Source organism: Sphaerodactylus townsendi, linkage group LG02, assembly GCF_021028975.2.
Source record: "Sphaerodactylus townsendi isolate TG3544 linkage group LG02, MPM_Stown_v2.3, whole genome shotgun sequence".
Classification (NCBI taxonomy): Eukaryota; Metazoa; Chordata; class Lepidosauria; order Squamata; family Sphaerodactylidae; genus Sphaerodactylus; species Sphaerodactylus townsendi.
This window is the reverse complement of record NC_059426.1, coordinates 176,503,575-176,525,767: the sequence shown is the minus strand read 5'-3', so window position 1 is coordinate 176,525,767 and position 22,193 is coordinate 176,503,575. Positions and strand designations below refer to the sequence as shown.

At 50.0% G+C, this 22,193-nt stretch overlaps 1 protein-coding gene across 2 annotated transcripts in view; it reads right to left on the bottom strand.

Moving 5' to 3' along the window:
- FRMD6 (FERM domain containing 6) overlaps positions 1 to 22,193 on the bottom strand; it is a 184,662-nt gene that overhangs the window by 87,301 nt on the left and 75,168 nt on the right. The window contains exon 2 of one of the 2 annotated variants that reach the window (XM_048486073.1): positions 16,107 to 16,425. The gene's annotated coding sequence lies outside the window, so the exon portion shown is untranslated. Of the gene's footprint in view, positions 1 to 5,846; positions 5,944 to 16,106; positions 16,426 to 22,193 lie in introns of those variants that run through there. The other variant, XM_048486075.1, reaches the window with a different exon arrangement.

Below are 22,193 nucleotides of genomic sequence, written 5' to 3'. Positions count from 1 at the left end.
CGACAACAAGACACACCATGCCAAGGGGATCTTCACGAATGTTAATGCGGGACGAATGACTAGATTATGGGGGATGAATGACTACGCAGTGGCGTAGGAGGTTAAGAGCTCGTGTATCTAATCTGGAGGAACCGGGTTTGATTCCCAGCTCTGCCGACTGAGCTGTGGAGGCTTATCTGGGGAATTCAGATTAGCCTGGGCACTCCCACACACGCCAGCTGGGTGTCCTTGGGCTAGTCACAGCTTCTCGGAGCTCTCTCAGCCCCACCTACCTCACAGGGTGCTTGTTGTGAGGGGGGGAAGGGCAAGGAGATTGTAAGCCCCTTTGAGTCTCCTGCAGGAGAGAAAGGGGGGATATAAATCCAAACTCTTCTTCTTCTAGGATCAGGGGGAGTAGGAACCTGCGGCTCTCAGATGTTCCAGGAACTGAAAATTCACTATCAGCCCCTACCAGCATGGCCAATTGGCCATGCTGACAGAGGCTGATGGGAATTGTAGTTCCTGAACATCTGGAGAGCCGCAGGTTCCCTACCCCTGTTCTAGATGAATGAATGCGAAAGAAGGCCCCAGACCTGAAGAGAGGGCCACCGAAATTCAGAAGAGTCTAGATTTATATCCCACTTTTCTCAGCCATAAGAGGTGTCAGAGTGGCTTACAAACTCCTTTCCCTTCCCCTGGCAGACACCTTGTGAGGCTGGTGAGGCTTGGAGAGTTCTGAGAGAACTGTGACCGGCCCAAGATCGCCCAGCAGGCTTCATGTGTAGTAGCGAGGAAAGAAATCTGGTGCACCACATTTGAGTCCGCTGCTCATGTCGAGGAGTGGGGAATCAAATGTGACTCTCCACACGACAGCCCACTGCTTTTAACCACTACAGCACACTGGCTCTTTAGCCAAGTTACATATACATGCACAAACAGCTGACTTCTACTGAATCAGACTCCGGTCCAGCAAGGTCTGTATTGTCTACACTGACTGGCAGCCGCTCCCCAGGAACTCAGAAAGCGGTCTTTCAGTTCACTTATTGCCTAGTCTTTCAGCTGGAGACGTCGGGGATTGAACCCGGGGCCTTCCGCATGCCAAACAGATGCTCTACCACTCAACCACGGCCCTTCCTCAAGAAGTTGCCTTATACTGAAGCAGATCCTGGTCTACCAGGGGGAAGGGCTTTGGCTCAGAGGGGAAGCACCCACTTCGGACCCAGAGGACTCCAGGCTCGATCCCCGGCCTCTCCAGGTAGTAAGTGGCAGGAGAAAGCTCTGCCTGAAACCCTGGAGAGCAGCTGCCGGCCTGAGTAGACAGCAAATGCTCTCTCCCACTGAGCGACAGATTCTACCCCAAGAAAGAAGGGCACACAGAGCTAGTTTGAGTGTGTTTAAGTTGGAGGCAAGGATCAGAGGTGGGATCCAGCAGGTTCTCACAGGTTCCTGAGAGTAGGTTACTCATTATTTGTGTGTGCCGAGAGGGGGTTACTGTGATTTTGCCACGTGATTTTGGTGATCACTAATTGGTGATTTTGCCACGTGGCGTAGGAGGTTAAGAGCTCGTGTATCTAGTCTGAAGGAACCGGGTTTGATTCCCAGCTCTGCCGCCTGAGCTGTGGAGGCTTATCTGGGGAATTCAGATTAGCCTGTACACTCCCACACACGCCAGCTGGGTGACCTTGGGCTAGTCACAGCTTCTCGGAGCTCTCCCAGCCCCACCTACCTCACAGGGTGTTTGTTGTGAGGGGGGAAGGGCAAGGAGATTGTAAGTCCCTTTGAGTCTCCTGCAGGAGAGAAAGGGGGGATATAAATCCAAACTCTTCTTCTTCAAACTCTTCTTAGTCATGTCCCTCCTCTCAGCAGTAGCGTGCAGAACTTGAAGCAGTCTAGCAGGAGGTGCACCAGCATGCACGGCAGCCTGCGCCTGCGTGCATTCGTTTCCCGCCCAAGGAGCAGCGCAGCGGCTGTGTCCTTGCCACAACCCCGCCCTGGAATGCCCGGCCATGCCCCCGTCATGCCCCACCCAGCCCCATTGGCGCTACGCCACTGTTTGAATCCCACCACCATGGGAACCTGTTACTAAAATTTTTGGATCCCACCACTGGCAAGGATAGAGGAACAGGATCAGAGGTGCCAGGAGCGGCAAAGCAGAATGGACTGAGTCAGGAATGGGAAATTTTTGCGGAGCCGACGGGGCATCCAGGTGGAGACATAAACAGTAGGGCTTGTGGCTCAGTGGCAGAGCGTCCGCTTTGAACGCACAAGCCCCCGAGTTCGATCTCTGGCGTCTCCAGCTAAAAGGGTCTGGCATCAGGTGGTTTGGAAGACCCCGGAGAACGGCTGCCGGCCTGAGAAGGCAATGCCCGCCTTGATAGACTCAGCGGAAGGCAACTTCAGAAAAAAGATGGGCTTGATGGAGTCTTCTTTAAGGTATCGGGCAGTGCTGAAGCTCTCTTTCAAGCGTCTGATGCCATTTGTGAACCAGGGCAGCGGCGCCCAGTAAGACCACTTCTAGACCAGTGGTTCTCAACCTGTGGGTCGCGACCCCTTTGGGGGTCGAACGACCTTTTCACAGGGGTCGCCTAAGACCATCGGGAAACACATATTTCCGATGGTCTTAGGAACCGAGACACAAATAATTTTATGGTTGGGGGTCACCACAACACGAGGAACTGTATTAAAGGGCCGCGGCATTAGGAAGGTTGAGAACCACTGTTCTAGACCAATACCAACGTATGTCACCGGATACCTCCGGTGACGAACTGCCAGTTCTCCAGGCAAGACCCCCAAAACATTGTTTTGTTTCAGGAAATCTGATCTTATGAGTGACTCTTCTTTTGCCCTGTTGCGTGCGGCGATGGATCAACTCTAGCGGGCCCCGCGGGAACGGAAGACTGGCAGACCTCTCCCCGCGAAAGCCTAGATCTCCACTGTTCAACCCAGATTTAGGAATGGGTGCAAAACAGGGTTTGTGCCGGTGGAAAAGGACTGTGAATGCGGACTGCAGGTCTACCTTGTCTGGGCGTCGTTGATGGTAAAATGGAGGAAGTGGGCAAGGTCCCCAGAGGAAGGACAGGCTAAAAAGGGGACAAGCAAACAAGCAACCAGAATTGGGGAGAAGGGAAAATGGCCTGAAATTAAACTCCCACGCCACTAATCACCACTTCAAAACAAACAGCAGCATGGCTCCTATAAAAACCGGGGCCTCAGATCTGCACAGCATATTTATTGCCAACATTATTTTACATTTAAACAAAAAAAAGAAATTCTTGAAAATGTTGTGTATGCCACCAGTATGCATAGCATTCATCTGATGCTGCAGACTGTCTCGAGCATGTGCAAAGAGCTGTTAAGTTGCACACGACCTAGGACTACCCTGTAGTAGCAGCAGTGGCGTAGGAGGTTAAGAGCTCGTGTATCTAATCTGGAGGAACTGGGTTTGATTCCCAGCTCTGCCACCTGAGCTGTGGAGGCTTATCTGGGGAATTCAGATTAGCCTGTACACTCCGACAACACGCCAGCTGGGTGACCTTGGGCTAGTCACAGCTTCTTGGAGCTCTCTCAGCCCCACCTACCTCACAGGGTGTTTGTTGTGAGGGGGGGAGGGCAAGGAGATTGTAAGGAGATTCTTCTTCTTCTTCTTGGGCAGTGATGGCGAACCTTTTCGAGACCGAGTGCCCAAATTGCAACCCAAAACCCACTTATTTATTGCAAAGTGCCAACATGGCCATTTAACCTGAATAATGAGGTTTTAGCTTAGAAAAAACGGTTGGCTCCAAAGTGCACGTTACTCAGGAGTAAGCTTGGCAGTAGTCGGTGGCTTTGCTTTGAAGCAACCGTGCAACTCTTCCGACGGGTGACTCACGACCCTAGGAGGGTTTACTCAGAAGCAAGTCCCATTGCCAGCAACCGAGCTTACTCCCAGGTAAAGGATCGCGCTTTTGTTCTTCGCATGAAAATCAGTGGGTTTAATAGCGCTTAACAGGGTTACCCTACACTGCTTCCCCAAAACTAGGTCTTAGGTTTAATGCTAATAATCAAGCCCAGCGGCCCAGGCCAGCCTAGATGTGTGGGGGTGGCACTCTGTGTGTGCCCACAGAGAGGCCTCTGAGTGCCACTTCTGGCACCCGTGCCATAGGTTCGCCACCACTGCTGCAGGGTTTGCAAGGCAGGAGACGAGCAGAGGTGGTTTGCCTTAACTTGCGACCCTGGACTTCTTGGGTGGTTTCCCATCCAAGGACCAACCAGGGCCAGCCCTGCATAGCTTCTGATATCTGATGAGACAAGGATTGCCTGCCCCATCTTTCCATTCAATCAGGATCCCCACGGCAGCGACATACGCAACATAAACCCTAAATTCAACAACTTCTTCCCTCGAGCATAATCATCCACAGCCACCATTTCATTCATTTCTTTATTTCATTTCACACCCCACCTTTCTCCTCCAAGGGGACCGATATTTCTCTGGTCCACCATATTTATCCTCACACCAACCCTTTGAGGTAGGCTAGGCCGAGTGCATATGCGACCAGACTCAACTCCTGAAGCCAACTTCTACGGCAGAGTGGGGATGGTGAACCCAAGCCCTCGCCATGTCGGCTTGCATTTCTGTTCAGCGGGACAACCAAGAGTAAAAAACATTTATTCATCTTGGGTGTTAATCAGCAAAAGATGCTCCAAACTCAGTCAAGACCACTGGGCCAGGTGTTCGAATCTGGCCCCGTCTGCCTAGCTCTGCTGCCAAAGAACTACTCCCCTGAGTAATTTTTGCATCATTTCATGTGTCACGTTCTGACTGATGCTTCGCTTCTGTTTTCCAGATTTCTGGTTGTTGCTGCGACCTTAATTCCTATGGCCTTATCTACTGAATGTCCCATTCTGTGTCTTGTGCCTCCAGCCCCCCCTACGAACGGCTGCTGATTATTAAAATACATCCAGCCGCTTCACGGCGCAATCCCAAAAAGAGTTAGGCCAGTTGAAATACATCACAGAGTATTCTAGTTCTGCTGGTCGAAATACACCAAAGTGCTCCACAGGGCAATCCTAAAGGGAGTTAAGCCAGCCTAAATACCACCAGCGTGTTCAGAGCAATCCTAAAGAGGGTTACACCAGTCTAAATGCAGCACAGGGTAATCCTAAAGAGAGTTAAGACAGCCTAAATACACCACAGGGCAACCCTAAAGAGTTAAGCCAGTCTAAATACAACACAGGGCCATCCTCAAGAGAGTTCAGCCGGTTTAAACACACCAAAGGGCTTCACAGTGCAATCCCAAACAGAGTTATGGCGGTCTCAGTAGCCCAACGTGGTGCACAGCGCAATCCTAAAGAGAATTAGGGTGGGCGAACCCTTTCATCCCAATGGGCTCGGACCGGAGAAACTCAAGAGCAGGATCGCAGCCATAACAGCCGCAGGATCCGAGGCTCCGCCTAAGCCCCGTTCCCAGCAAAGGGTCTCGCGCGGGACCAAGGCCCGGGGGTAACGTGGGAATCCTCCTCCGTGTACTGCAGGCTGCAGCCCGAACTTCTCGCCCCCGACCCCGCGGGGACCATGCGGCAAGCGCATCCCGCACCACCACCACCACCACCACCCCGTACCAGGGGGCAACGACCCATTCACACCGTCCGCAGGGAACCCGTGTTCAGCCTCTAAGCGGGGCTGCAACGCTGAGGTCTGGGGAAAGGGCTCCCCCAGCCTCTGAGCGTGCACAGAGCGTCCCGCCGCGGAGTCAACCATGGCTGCGGGGGGGAGGTTTTTAATCGAGAAGCTGCCGGGACAAGGAGACCCCCCTTCTCCGGCCCCCGCAGGGCTCTCCCCGCCTCGGGGGCTGCATTCCGGCTCCGCACCCCCCGGGAACGGCTCTTACCCGCCGCCTCTGCTGCCTCCGCGCCGCCCGGAGCCGACTGGAGCCCCGCGCGCCACGCATGGCCAGAGCCCAGCCGGGGGCCGGACCAAGTGCCGCCTGCGGGGGGGGGGGACGCCAGCCCTCCGCCCGAGCCCCGCCCCTGGCCGAGCCCCCCCACCCCCGCGGCCCCCTTCCAATCCGGCCCTGAAGCGGCTGGAGAGGGCCGTACCAATGAGGCAAGGGGGGGAGGAGGAGAAAGGCAGCTCCCGCCTTTCTCTCTCCCCCCCCCTTGCTGCATTGGTACGGTCCCCTCCCGCCGCTTGGAATGAGCAGCGCGTCGCCCGCGCTTGAGGCTGTTTGTAAACCTGGGAGTCGGGGTGCCAAGCTCCAGGCGGCCCCTGGAGGTGTCCCCCCTCCCCCCGCGGAATTACAGCTGCGGAGGTCAGCTCCCCTGGAGAAAATGGGTGCCTCGGAGTGGGGCCTTGCACCCCAGCGAGGTCTCTGCCCTCCCCAGGCGCCATCCCCAAATTTCTGAAGAGTTTCTCAACCTGGTTCTAGAAACACACACACACACACACACACACACACACACACACACACACACACACACACACACCCCCACCCTGCCGGTGGGACCAGGGAAACCTACTGCACCCTCAAACCTCCAGTATTTCCCGACCTGGGATTGGCAAGGAGGGATGCCAGCCTGCAGGATCCCCTGGAATTACAGCTCATCTTCCAACTGCAGAGAAAAGGGATGCTTTGGAGAATGGACTCTCTAGGGCCTTGTGCCCCACTGAGACCCCCTGTCCTCTCCAGGTTCCACCCATAAATCGCCAGGAGTTTCCCAATCTGCATCTGGCAACCCAATCACCCACCCCCCGCCGCCCCATCTACCACCGGTGGTGACAAACAGATGGATTAGATAGATGCAGACAGACAGACTGATTTGATAGACAGCTAGATGGATGGACTAGATCAGGGACAGAGACAGATGGATTATTAGATAAATGGATAAATAGATAGATGAATTTGATAGACAGATAGATGGATGGATTAGATCAGCCATTCTCAACCAGGGTTCCGTGGTACCCTTGGGGTGCCGTGAGCATGTCCCAGGGGTACCGTGGCAACACTACTGCCCCCCCCCCTCATTTTTGTGGTGTCTCCCACCGGCGCCAGCAAGGAGATGGAGCTGGCCCATGGGGCAGGGTCTGCCACAAGGTCAGCACCCACCACCACCCACAGTGCTTACCCTTCACCCTGGGAGGGGAAGGTGGGGGTGTGGCAAGCAGGGGCAATGGGAGGGGAAGGTGGAGGGTGGCGGCAGGGGTACCGTGAGATATGAAGAGTGAGGTCAAGGGTACCCTGACCTCGAAAAGGTTGGAAAACACTGGATTAGACAGACAGACGGATTAGACGGATGGATGGACGGATTAGATAGATTGATAGATTTGAGATATAGATATAGATATATATCTCCAGTGATTGTATCTAGTTGATTGAGATGCATTCCTACCTCAATGTAATCACTACAAGATATATGTAACCAGCCTGCTATATGTTACCACTGCTGTAATGGGAGATTCTTTCCTTGATCTTTACTTTATGGCTTCACATGCTGAGTAGGTAACTAGGCTCACCCCTGACATTTCTTGTCTCATGGGAAATAGGATGTTTCTGTTGTCCTGGGGGAGTAGGAGGCCAGGTGGCTTCATCTCTATCTGTCGCCGACCTTAGGGTGCCTCAGCTGCGAAATAACTCTTTTTCACATTCTTTGGGGAAATGGGAGGGGAGACTAATTCTGAATAAAGCAAAAGCCAGGTTCGCCAGAACTGGCGCTAACAGGCTGGGTGTCCCGTTGCCTGCCAATAAATGCCGCTGACCCTTCTGGGCTTCCTTCCTTCCTTATTTTGTCTGCAGCTGCATTTCAGCCAGAGTAGAAAATCACAGCTGTCAACCTCCAGGTGGAGCCCAAAGATTCCCTGGAATTACGACTGATCTCCGGACTACAGAGATCAGTTTGCCAGGAAACTAAACGGCTGCTTTGAAGGGGAGACCATACACCACCATACTTCACTGAGGTCCCCAAAAAACCACATCTAACCCATCCTCGGCCTGACAGCCAAATATGTTTGCAGCACAGCATCTCTAAAGCAAACCAGTGGGAATAGGTGACGCGTCAAAGACCCGGAACACCCCTCTCCCCAAATTAATCACTGCTCCGTTGCAAATCACTTCCATCCAAACCATTACTCCCCTCTGGGGTGTCACAAACACGCACTTTGGAAATTCCGCAACATTTTATTCCGAAGCCATTTTGAACCGGGGAATAGTAAAATAAAAAAATCACTCGTAAGCCCATGAAACTGTCTTCTCCTGCATTAAACTCTTGGTCCATTAAACATTGTCCACTCAGACTGGCAGCCGCTCTCCAGAGTCTCAGCCAGAGGTCTTCCACATAAGAAGAAGAAGAAGAAGAAGAAGAAGAAGAAGAAGAAGAAGAAGAAGAAGAAGAAGAAGAAGAAGAAGAAGAAGAAGAAGAAGGAGGAGGAGTTTGGATTTATATCCCCATTTATATCCCCCCTTTCTCTCCTGCAGGGGAGACTCAAAGGGCTGGACAATCATCCTTTGCCCTTCCCCTCTCACAACAAACACCCTGTGAGGTGGGTGCAGGGCTGGAGAGGAGCTCCAAGAAACTGTGACTAGCCCCAGGTCACCCAGCTGGCGTGTGTGGGAGTGCCCAGGCTAATCTGAATTCCCCAGATAAGCCTCCACAGCTCAGGCGGCAGAGCTGGGAATCAAACCCAGTTCCTCCAGATTAGATACACCAGCTCTTAACCTCCTACGCCACTGCTGCTCCTACTTTCTACCTGGTCTGTTTTATTTATTTATTTATTTATTTTATTAGACTTTTATACCGCCCCATCCCCGAAGGGCTCTGGAAATGCCAGGGATTGAACCCCGGGACCTCCTGCATGCCAAACAGGCGCTCTTTTGCTGAGCCACGAGTCCTCTGGAAGCAGCTTCTCATTTCATTTCTAGGCAGATGGTAGTTTGGACCTGCAGTGTGGTCTGTTGGTTGCTAGATATACAAATAGGCCTGAGCTGAATGCAGGCGAATCATGGCCCAAAGGCGCAGAGGGGTCTGCACAGGAGGAGAAAGCAGTAATATTTCCCCATGCAGCTCCCTGGGGGTGGGGTGGGGGCTGCATTCAGGAGAGTATCTGGGTAAAGGTTTACAGGTTTGCCAAACACACGATTGCCTTTCCCCTCCATTTCTGCATACAAACGGGCCTTCTCTTGCTCAAGATGACAGGCGGGCGGGATGTCGTGGCTTGTCGTAGACAGGGCCCCTCAGGAATCGAAGATAGTCTAGAGACAGTTCTAAGAAGGTTCAATCATTTCATGCATAGAGCCTGGAACCTTCAAGACAAGACTCAAAACAGTGACCTGCAAACTGAACCACAACAGTGGTGCCACAAGCTAGAACAGCTGCAACCTCTCTTGTATAGCCAGCCTCCCATTCACTAGTGCAATATATATCTATCTATCTATCTATCTATCTATCTATCTATCTATCTCACTCCTCTATCCTATCCACGATCTATCCTCATCTGACGATCTATCTATCTATCCATCTATTAATACCCATCTATCCATCTATCTATCTATCTATTCTATCTCTATCTATCTATCTATTTATGTTTATTTGTTCGATTTGATAAACCGCCCCTACCCCGAGAAGGGGCTCAGGGGCAGTGTACAACAGCAAATAACAAGACAATAAAACAAATCGAATAGCCCCAATTAAAACAATACAAAACCTTAAAACTATGAAAACTGTAGCAGAAGTAACCTACAAAAAAATGAATGATAATAATAAAAGTGGCGTGCCTGTGGATCAAACCCCAGTGGGACAATAGCCTCCTGGGCGGGAGGAGGGTAGGCAGATGGTCAGATATAGTAGCCAGTGCGCTGAGCAACAAAGAGGGGCGGGCTAACCAGCGTACTTCCCCTTCAAGTACCCGGTGGGACAATAACATTAGCCAGTTTTGCAGGCCCCTGGCAGGGAACTCTCCGAGGTTCCCGCGAGGAGCCCCAACTGCTGGAGGAAGAGCGTTCCACCAGGCGGGGGCCAGGGCAGTAAATGGCCTGGCCCGCGTGGAGGCCAGCCGCATCATGGAGGGGCCGGGGACCACCAACAGATTCGCCTCCGCTGATCAGAGGACGTGACTCGGGACATATGGGGTGAGACGGTCCCGTAGATAACCTCTTGCAGCTGGTTTACTTTAGTTTGGCTCCTACCTCTTGCAGCTGGGTTGCTTTAGTTTGGCTCCTACAAAGACTTTGCATCTAATCCAGCTCGCCCCATAGCTGGTAACCTGCTTCTGAGTCTCCCTTGCTGTAAACTAGCACATAGTCTTCTCCTGCATTGCTCCTGGAGCTCTGGAGATGGGTGGGTGGGTGACGGAGCTGGCAGGGTCCCGTCTGGCTTAGTATCCAAAGACTGAAGAGTCTCAGAGCGAGACCCTGGCTGGGAAATCTCAGAGCTTGGACCTGGCTGTGGATCCCAGCTCGAATGCTCTGTCTGAGCCTCTGGATTTGGTCCTGCAAGAACTACGGACTGTTCAGGCTCTGCGTTTATGTAACCCCCATGCCCAGAATGGGTTGGCCCAGAATGGGTTGACCCAGTAAGGGGTGGAGACTCGGAGCAGCAGAGAGGCTGAAAGAGCTCTTTTGGTAAAGAACAGCTACCAGACTCGACCTGATTTATAAGCCCTTAACACCTTGTTGGGTTGCACTCAATATTGCTGGGAACTACTGGGAAGGAAGCTGTTGTTTTGCTGTGTTGCAAATGTTGGAGCTTATTTGTTCTTGTGGGTTTCTTTTGTGGTTGTAATGGGTGAGAGTTCTCCTGGAGACCTTCATCGTTGTGTGTCCCGTTCATCGCCTTGAGTCTCTTTGTGAGCCAGCCAACTTGCAAAGAAGATTTGGACTTGGCAATATCAGTAGACTGTAAATAGAAGGACTTGAAATGCAACCTGAACAGGACCTTGAATTGTAACGTTAAATGTTGATGTTTTAAAAGTGTTAATTGTAAAGAAAAGTAAACCATTTTGTTGTTTAAATTTGGTTCTTTGCAACTCCTTCCAAGTACTGCCCCACAGAACCCACAAGCTGAGGTTACATTTACAGGCAGTGCCCGGGAATTTGGAACCAAAACTGTCTCCTCCTCTCCGTCTAAGGCTTCCTTCCAGGGGTGCCCACCCAGACCAGGCTGAGCCATAACATGAAGGCAAAGTTACTAATAGCTATGTTTAAATATTTGAAGGGATGCCATGTCGAAGAGGGAGCAAGCTTGTTTTCTGCTGCTCCAGAGACTGGGATCAGGAGTAATGGGTTCAAGGTGCAGGAAAAGAGATTCCACCGTCTTACCCCATATGTCCCGAATCGGTCTCTGCACTCAGCAGAGGCCAATTTACTGGTGATCCCTGGCCCCTCAGCAGCATGATGCTGCTAGCATTCTCATACCCGGCCAGACAGCCTTTAACCAGCTCTGCACTCCTGCGATTCGCCGCTGGTGGAAACCGCACAGCCGTCCGACCCTGAAAGCATTAGGAAGAACTTCCTGACCATCCAGGCTGTTTGACAGTAGAATTCATGGTCTTGGAGAGTGGTGGAGTCTCCTTCTTTGGGGTTTTTAAAACAGAGGCTGGATTAACATATGTCAGGAAATGCTTGGATTGTGTGTTCCTGCATAGCAGGGGGTTGGACTTGATGGCCCTTGGGGTCTCTTCCAACTCTATGGTTCTATGATTCTAAGAGCACACATGTAGGTGGTTGGGAAAAGCCACGCTTCCCAGCATTTAGGCCGGGGCAGCTGCAAAGGACGGAGTGGATCAAAGCGGATAGCAGGGGAGAGATTCTCTTGGGAAAGGTGGGGGCGACTGTTCAACCAACAAAGCAGAATTTTGCTGGATAGATGCCCAGGAGGGGCCTCCGAACAGCCTTCCTGTCTTCCAGCGCGGGGAAAGGCAAACAACAACCAAGGGAGTGTTATATTTTATTTTTTGATCTCACAGTGCCGCTGGGGGGCTTGGTCGCACCATGATTTAGGGGGGCACTTTGCTGAGCTCAGCTGACTCCATTAGGTAAACCCCCGGGAGTGTTAAAAATAGCCAGAAGTCTGGCGCTAATTCCTTGAGAATGCTTTTAGGCGAAACGCGCTGTCAAACTGCAACCGAATTATGGCGAATATTCCAGCCCGAAAGGAACATCTCTTTGGGATGTGTGTTCGGCAAAAATGTTACACACGTCTTCAGCTCGGGTTTATTAATTTTTAAAAAATTAACAGGGTCTCCACGCGCATTTCGATAATTTACATTTCTGCTAGGACGCGGCAACAGTTAATACTCCGAGCTGAGAAATGTATAAAATGCCGGGAAAAATAGAATGAATCAGCACGCCCCTCTGTTCCGAGAATTACAAAAGGGAAATAAACTTTTTCGCTAGCTTTTATACAACCCAACTTGGAGAGGCAATTACGGGCCATAAAGAAAATTAATACAGAGGAGGAGGAGGAGGAGGAGTTTGGATTTATATCCCCCTTTCTCTCTTGTAAGGAGATCCAAAGGGGTTTACAATCTCCTTTCCCTTCCCTCCCCCAACAACAAACACCCTGTGAGATGGGTGGGGCTGAGAGAGCGCTGAAGAACTGTGACTATTCTAAGGTCACCCATGTGTTGGAGTGCACAAGCTAATCTGGTTCACCAGATAAGCCTCCACAGCTCAAGTGGCAGAGCGGGGAATCAAACCCGGTTCTCCAGATTAGAGGGCACCTGCTCTTTACCACTACACCATGCTGCTCTTGACCACTACATCAACTACAGATGACAACTCCCATCGTGCTTTGTCTTAAAGGGAGAATACGACTTTTCCTTGCCTTAACATCCTATCACGGATATGTGTATTCGCTATGCCTAGAAATAACTGCAGCCCCTGAGGGGTCAGCACAGTGACCCTTTACGGATTACTCAAGGCAAGGGACAAGCAGAGGTTGTTGCCATTGATCCTTAGGATCCCTAACACTCATATCTCTGAATCTGGTCTCGAATCACATATGAAACGCCCTCGTCCTGAGCCACAGGTCTGCCAGATGGAGTCTGGCAAACTGGAAGAACTGGAGGGTAGAGACATGGCCGAGTGCTAATGACGTTTGCAACTTTGCCACTCCTGAGTGGATCCAGAAGTAACAATGGGTAGCTCTAGGAATCACTGCAAACTCTACAGTAAAACTACTGAGGTTTCCAGAGATTCCTAGAGCGACACATGGCCACTTCTGGTTGTGTTTGTATACTTATTTTTCTATCACCATGACTCCTACCACAGTGGAAGAGAAGAGGAGTACAGATTTATACTGCACTTTCCAAAACCATAAGCAGTCTCAAAGTGGTCCACAACCCTCTGTCTTCCTGACCCCATAACAGGCACCTGTGAGGCAGGTGGGGCTGAGAGAGTTCACAGAGAACTGTGACTGACCCAAGGTCACCCGGTGGACTTTATGTGGAGGAGCAGCAGAACAAATCCAGTTCAACCGATCAGAGTCCGCTGCTCATGTGGAGGAGCGGGGAATCGAACCCAGTTCTCCAGATAAGAGTCCATCTGCTCTTAACCACTACGTAGTCACATCCCTGATGCATAAAGGCCACTCTTGTTTACTCAGACTGGCAAGGTGCCAATTCTGTTGGAAGTGAAGGACTTTGTGCTGTCCCCTGCCTCAGTGACTGATCAGTGAATCAGATAGCTAGAGGGGTCAAGACACTGGGCGTCTTTTCTCTACTGCTCTGATACTCTCCCTTTGATATGTAGATTGATACTGAAACTCTCTTCCTTCCTGCTTCGCCTCCACACACCACCATTCTAGCGCACACCTCTCCACATCTTGCCTCATGCATGCAGAGAGATGCAGACAGCATCCTTCGCCATCCAGCTAGTTAGGCTCTGTTCCCTTCCGTTCCTAGAATGGAGTTCCTTAATGAAGCCTCCTTATACTAGTCTGAAACTTTGAACTGGCTCTGAATTTCTTTTCTTTCAGCACACACGTAAGCTCTGGGTAAGCTCTGTGGTATATTCTGCCTCTGCACACTCCCCTGTAATGAAAAGTTATCTCTTACCAGAGAGAAATAGCAACAGATTAAAGGTCTTTCACGCCACCTCCCATCTGGTCCTTTTTAATGGGAGATGCTGGGGTCTGAAATGTGGGACCTTCCGCATTCCAAGAAGATGCAGCGTACTTATGGAACCGACTCTTCCACCTAACGTAAGGTGACCAGATTTTCACCTTTTTTAACTGTCACCGAGAGCTCACCAGAAGGCAGTGCGGCAGCGTGGGAGGCTGCCGCACTGCCTTCTGGGGTGCTCCCCTGTTTCCCGCTCTGTGACAGGGTGGAAAAGGGGAGCGCCCCAGAAGGCAGTGCAGCCTTCCAAAAATCGGGAGATTTAAAAAAACCCACAGGACGTGGGACAAATTGCTTAAAAGGGGGACTGTCCTGCCAAAAGCGGGACGTCTGGTCACTATGACCTAACAGCAGGGCCCTGCGGGATTTGATGCAATTCCGCAGGGCCGGTAAGGCACAGTTGTTCTGCCAGGCTTTTGGCTGAGGCCCGAAACTGAAATAATTATTCTTAATTGCACGGCTGCCGGCCCTAAATCCTTAATCCCCTATTTGCTTTATATGGAATCTGTTGCCAGTCTATTTTAACTCCGATTTGAAGTTTTTAAGTTCTTTAGTTGATTTTTAAATGTTAAATGTGTTTTGCATAGATTAGATTGGATTTTAATAATTAAAATTGTTTTAATTGTTTATTTAATTGAATTCTATATGTTACCTACTGTTGTAAGCCGCTTAGCATGCTCTTGGGGTTTGCTTTTGGTGTTTTTAAGTACTGGTAGCCAAGCTTTGTTAATTCTCGGAGTCTCTTCTTTCCTGTTGAAGTTGTCTTGGTGTTTGTGAATTTCAATGGCCTCCCTGTGCAGTCTGACAAAGTAACCTTCTGAATTGTCCAGAATTTAAGTGTTTTAAAATAAAACGTTGTGCCTAGTTTTGTTTAAGACATGGTGCTATCTTTTTAGGTAAACTTGTAGATCATGACGCCGTCTTGATCCAAATGTCTGTAAATTAGAGTAACTTGTTGGAATTGTTTTAGATATTGTAATCTAAGGGAGGGTTGGTATAGAAATTGAATGAATGAATGAATGAATGAATGAATGAATGAATGAATGAATGAATGAATGAATGCTCTACCAACTGAGATGCAGCCATGCCCCCATCATATGGGCTCATTCTTTTCATCAGCTGTATGGACCGGGGAAAGCTACATTTTCAGGGGCTGCTCTGTCGGTGATTTAGTGTAACCCCCATGCTCAGAATGGGTTGACCCAGAAAGGGGTGGAGACCCAAAGCAGGAGTGGGCTGCAGAGCTCGTGTAGTTTGGAGGAGACAAGGCTACCAGACTCGGACCTTGGTTGTATAAGCCCTTAACACCTTGTTAAGGTAACTGCAATGTTGTTGGGAACTAGTGGGAAGGTTGTTTTTGCTGTTGTAAATGTTGGAGTTTATTGTTTCAGGGTTTCTTTTTGTGTTTGTAATGGGTGAGAGTTCTCCTGGAAACCTTCATCATATTGAATCCTGTTCATCAAGCCCTTGGAGTCTTCAGGTGAGACCAACCCATACCTGGCAAAGTTAAATGACTTGGCAGCATCAGGGAACACTGTAAATACTAAAGGACTTAGAAATGCAAACTCTGGAACATGGGACCTTGAAGTTGTGATGTTACAATGTTGGATGTTTGATGTTATATGTTAAGAAAGTAAACCATGTTGTTGCTTTTTAAAACTTGTTGTTGCGGTAAAACTCGATCGTGCCAAGTTCTGCCCCACAGAACCCACAGATAGAGGTTACATTAGTGACACATAACACATTTCTTGCCTTCCAAGCATCAGTGAGAAGCTGTTGTTTTCTAGAGGCACATAGACCTGGGCAAGAAACGATGTCGCCTACCGTCAGACGCATCCTAAACTCTGACACATCTCTGCAAACGCCAGCCGCAAATGTGGCTGAAACGTCAGAACCTAAAACCACCAGACTGTGGCCGAACAGCCCAGAAAATCTACAACGGCCAGGAAGTGCCAACTTCCCAATCAGGGCAAAGGGTTCCGGTTTCACCCCTAGGTCCGATTCTGATACAGCAGAAAAATCACCGAAGAGGAATCTTTACCTGAGTTTGTAGAAGCCTAATCGTGCCCATGGAAAATCTCCTCAAAATATGGAATCGTGGTCCTGGGCATCATTGGCTGGCCGGGCTGAATCTGGGATCTTCCGCATGCAAAGCCGGTTATGCTTCGAGAACTCTCCCAAGCTGTTTTTGAGCTGGCGTCGTGATGCTGCCCGAGAAGGCCACGGAGCCAGGAGCTTCAAATCACCCTTGGGAAGTATGGTAGGTTGCTGACAAGAGCCCGTCTTGTCTGGTTGGAGGGGCAGGAGCGTGCAGCGCCCCCCAACACTGTTCCCTCTCTCGCTTCGAGGTCCCCGAGGAGCTGCAGGAAGAAAACAGAATGTCTGCTTAGTTTATTGCAAGGAAGTTCCAGGTGTCGCATTACTAAAACCTCCTAAGCAAAAAAAGCAATGACTCTGAATTTGAGAGCCAGTTTGTATGGCGTGGTTAAGAGCAGATGGCGGGCAGAGACCTCTAATCTCTGGTGAACTGGGATTGATTCTCCGCTCCTGAAGCCTACAGGCAAGCCTGCTGGAGCTAGTCGTGCAGTTCTCTCTAGAACTCAAGCTTGGGCTAGTGCCCAATCTGGATGATGTCTCTCAGAACTCACTTGGGCTAGCTTCACAGTTCTCTCCAGAACTCTTTGGGCTTAGTCACAAGATTAGCTCCTCTAGGGAACTTTTTTCTGAGTCTCCCCACCTACCTCAGAAGATATCTGTGGTGGGGAGGGGAATGGGGAAGGGAAGGCACCTGTCAGCCACTTTGAGGTATCCGAATTGCCAGATGTCACAGTCCTGCGGTACACCACATTGGTCGGGCCTCTCTTGGAGTACTGAGAGTAATTCTGGAGACCTCACCTCACAAGCAAAAAAGATGTAGGGAAAATGGAGGGAGGGGCCCCCTGGAGACCAGGCCTTACAAGGAAAGGCTGAGGGACTTGGAAATGTTTAGTCTGGGGAAGAGATTTAGGGGGGGGGACATGATTGCTCTCTGGAAGTATGTGAAGGGCTGTCACTTGGAGGAGGGCAGGGAGCTGTTCTTGTTGGCAGCAGAGGAGATGACTCACAAGAACGGGTATACATTACGGGGAGAAAGGTACTGGCTGGATATTAATATTGGGGGGGTTACAGTAAGAGCAGTTCAGCCATGGAATCAACTGCCTAGGGAGGCGGTGAGTCCCCCAACACTGGCAGCCTTCAAGCAGAGGCTGGGCAAACACTTGCCAGGGATGTTCTAGGCTGATCCTGCAGTGAGCAGCGGGTTGGACTAGATGGCCTCTATGGCCTTTCCAGTTCTATGATTCTATGATCCTTTAAGGTAGAGAAAATACACTCTGTTTTTCTTTATTGGGTAGATCTAAATTTTATTTATTTATTTATTTGTTTGTTTGTTTGTTTATTGTTTGGATTTGTAGACCACCCCATCCCCAAGGGGCTCTGGCCCTGCCTAGATGCCTGAGACATCCTGAAGGACCTTCCGAAGGAAGAAGAAACTGATTATGCAAAGCAGCAGTGGCGTAGTGGTTAAGAGCAGGTGCACTCTAATCTGGAGAACCAGGTTTGATTCCCCACTCTGCCACTTGAGCTGTGGAGGAAGCTTATCTGTGGGGGAACTAAGATTTAGCTTGTTGCACTCCAAACTTGTGCACTCCAACACATTATGCCAGGATTTTAGGTGGACCTCCTGGGCTGGGGTCCACAGTTCTTTTTGGAGCTCTCTCTAGGGGAGAAAGGGGGGTATAAACAGAGGTGGGATCCAACCAGTTCTCACCACTTCTCTAGAAGTGGTTACTAATTTTTTCTGAGTGCTGAGAAGGGGTTACTAAAGCAACCTCCCTGCCCAATAGGGACTGGAGGCGCGTGTGTGCGGCGGCACCACTGTTTGAATCGCCACCACCGTCGGAACCTGTTATTAAAATTTTTGGATCCCACCACTGAGTATAAATCCAACCTCCTCCTCCTCCTCCTCCTCCTCCTCCTCCTCCTCCTCCTCCTCCTCCTCCTCCTCCTCCTTCTAAAGGAGTCCATCCTCAACTTCTCCTCCTCCTCCTCCTCAAGGAGTCCATCCTCAACTTCTCCTCCTCCTCCTCCTCCTCCTCCTCCTCCTCCTCCTCCTCCTCCTCCTCCTTCTAAAGGAGTCCATCCTCAACTTCTCCTTCTCCTCCTCCTCCTCCTCCTCCTCCTCCTCCTCCTTCTAAAGGAGTCCATCCTCAACTTCTTCTTCTTCTCCTTCTCCTTCTCCTCCTCCTCCTCCTCCTCCTCCTCCTCCTCCTCCTTCTAAAGGAGTCCATCCTCAACTTCTCCTTCTCCTTCGCCTTCTCCTTCAGGAGTCCATCCTCAACATCACTCCTGAGATGTGTGGGACACCACTAACCAGCTGAGAGGAATCTGGGGGGAGCGGGGAATTGGGAAGTTGAGGGTAGAGATAAAAGGAGGAAATGCCAAATGGCCAGGTAGAAAGTGAGCCGAAGGATCAGCCAGGGGCTGCTGCACCTGGTACCCAAGGGAGCCAGGACCTCTTGTGGGTGGGGCCAGCTGCCATTTTGAGGCCAGGTGAAGATTCCAGGTGCCACAAAAGAAGGTCAAGGGCTCAGGGAGTGCAAGGGGGGAGCCTCACAAAATTGCAGCTCTCGCAGCTGCATTTAGTTTTGTAAAAAATTCACAGGACTGGCTGCAACCTGTAATTCCAGCCTCTCCTCGCTCGCCTCCCCAGCCTAGAGGCCAGCCACAAAAACAGATTTAATGGGCAGATGCTGTGGCTGCCGCGCAAATGTTTGTTGTCTGTTAAAAGCTGCAATTTATGCTGACTGGAAATGCGGGCATCAACTACAGGTTCTTAACCATGGCGGGTTTATCTAACCGCCAGCGGTCTTTCCTTTAGGCCAGATCATTTCTCCAAAACACACAGAACGGTGGGTGACTTCAGGATGGGAGAGCCTGAAAATAAAATTGCTCATGTAATGCCACAATTCTCTGGGGTTGCTATGTTTGCAGGACCATCTTAAAGTGCCTTGAAGTGAAGTCAAGCTGTGACTCTGCTGAGAATTCGAATTCAGTAGCATCTTAAAGAGGTTTTCCAACCTGGGCGGGGGGGCGGGGGAGAGAGGCACAGCTGAAAGTGTAAACGCTGTACTAATGAGGTTGTGCAAAAACTGGCATGTCTTTCAACAGTCAATTATTATGCATCAGAGCAAAGTTGATTCATACAGTAAAGATACCAAAGTAAACAACAAATGTTTACATTATTCTCAGAGTAAACACAAGTCTTAACAAAAATTTGAGTATGCTGTGTGATGTCCCTTTGAATTCTATTACTCTAGAGACAACACACAGCATACTTAAATCAAATTTCGCCTATTATGCACGGAACACTTACCTCGGGGCTCTTCACTGTGCAGTGGGTCTGTAGTGGGATCTCCTTGCATTTCTCTGTTTACACGCAAGGAGGCACTCACCCCTAGCCATGCAGCTTTTCTGCAGAGAACTCTCCTGGGCATGGTTCCCTTGACTCCACTCATCAACTGATTCTTAAAGGCACAGATCTCATTGTACCCGGTAGTCAAGACTGCCGATTCAGCCCTTTAAACTAAGGTGACCAGATGGTCACCTTTGTAAACTGGGACGGGCGGGTAGGCGGGTGGCCGTGTGCGCACGCGGCCGCAGGAGCGCACGGTGGAAGGCTGCCGCACTGCCTTGCACCCCAGATGGCAGCGCAGCAGCCTTCCAAAAATCGGGACACTTGAAAAAACCCGCGGGACGCGGGACAAATTGTTTTAAGGCGGGACTGTCCCGCCAAAAGCGGGACTTCTGGTCAGCCTACTTTAAACTGCACTTAAATCGATATTGCTGTTATTGCAGTTATATCGATATTTTAGCCACTCCCCAAAAAAACCTCCCCTCCAAATGAAAGAGGCAAAGCAATTCCCTGGACTACACACTGCTGAAGGAAGGGACCATGTCCTGGAACTGACATTCTATTGCCCTTAAAGACCTCTCCAGTCTTTGGGCCCCAGGCATGTTCGGCTGGCAACGACAAGGCTTTTATGGCCCTGGCCTTGGACTGGTGAAATGTCCTCCCTGTCGATATCTGGGCCCTGCGGAGTCTGTCTCAGTTCCACAGGGCGTGTAAAACAGAGTTGTTCCACCAATAGGGCGGGGGCGCGCACGACACCCTAGGCGTGCCATGTTGCGGGGCATGGCCAAGGCGTGGGGGGCAGGGGGGCAGCAACACAGCAACGGCACAGGGTGCAAACATGCCCCGGGCGCAGTTCCCCCTTGCTCCGCCCCTGCAGCCGGGCATCCCTTTTTCTAATATCATTCATGGTCCTTGTCTAGATATGGTGTGTACATCTCTTTTTAAGTTCCCATGTACTCCCATGCTATCTGTTGTAATCTGTTTTTTTTAAAGCTTATAATGTTTATATTTTTGTACTATTTATTGTATTGTATTGTTTTTATATGCTTTTATTTGTAAGCCGCCCTGAGTCCTTTGGGAGATTGGTGGGGTAAAAATGCAATAAATAAATAAATAATCTCCCCACCCTACCCACACACTTTCTGCCGCTGCTGCTGCTGGCACAGGAAGAGAGAGAGGCTTGTTATATTCAAGCACTTTGTGTCAGTGTTATATTGATATCTCCATATATCAATATGAGAATTAGAGGTCAGTGTGTTCTGGCTATGCCTGTGTGAGCTTCTTTTCTGTGACTTGAAGGAGTTGGCAACACGGAAGGGGGGGTGGGGAGGAAGGCATGGATGGCACCACGAAGGAGAGGGGAGGCTGGTCGAGGGAGCCACTGGCTGATCTGCCCAATCTGGCAGCGAAGCAAAGTAAAAGTCACGCTAGAAGTAGTCTCACTTGCCGTGGAGAGAATGGAAAGTGAAAATGGGACTTGAGGAAATACATCCGTACAAGAAATCTTGCCGTGATGGACATTCACCCCCATAGTGCAGCAAACACCTTGTGCACAATTGGCCTTTATGTTCAGACTTACATTTACTCTGACGATAATGTAAAAATGTGTTATTAACTTTGGTAAGTTTATTCTATATTAGATAAATAAACACAATATGCAAGAGCTCCAGAAGAAGAAGAGGAAGAGGAGGAGAAGGAGGAGTAGTAGTTTGGATTTATATCCCCCTTTCTCTCCTGTAAGAGACTCAAAGGGGCTTACAATCTCCTTTCCCTTCCCCCCTCACAGCAAACATCCTGTGAGGTAGGTGGGGCTGAGAGAGCTCCAAAAAGCTGTGACTAGCCCAAGGTCATCCAGCTGGCATGTGTTGGAGTGCACAGGCTAATCTAGTTCCCCAGATAAGCCTCCACAGCTCAAGCAGCAGAGTGAGGAATCAAACCCGGTTCCTCCAGATTAGAATGTACCTGCTCTTAACCCCTACACCATTGATGCTCCTAGAAGGACTTTGAGAGCACAACTGTAACATATACCAGGAACAATCAGACAACTGCTAATGGCACCAACATTTCCCACACAGTGTTCAATCCTTATGTAAACACTACAAGGCAGGCCAATACTTCCTGTACATCGGATGTTCTATGGGCTTGAGTCTGGCACATGTTTTAGTCTTGTGATGTTATATGCAATAATTCTGTTTGCATTTGGGATGTGGATTCTTGCACATGCCTGTGGTTCTATGTCACACAAAGCTTATTAAGCAAGCACGTCATAGATTTAGGGGTATTTTTGTTTGGGGCTGAGGTGTAGTAAGTTCTTTTCGATCCATTCCAGATTGGGAGATTCCTGGAGGTTTGGAGCTGCCCCTGGGTAAGAGTGGAGTTTGGGGAAGGGAGGGGCCTCAAGCAGGATGTGATGTCATGTGAGTCCAACCTCCAAAGCAGCCATTTCCTTCAGGAGAATATTCTCTGCTTTTGAGGATGGACTCTATGGTATTATTCGTCTCTGAGGTCCCCTTTAGGTTCCACCCCCCAAATCTCCAAGAATTTCCCAATCTGGGATTGGCAACCCTAAACGAGACATAAACATTTCATCCGAAGATATTCAACTTTTCGTGCAAAGCAGTGCCCTATTTACCAAAGGCCTCACTCTGAGATAATAATGTTTTCCTCTTGCATTGA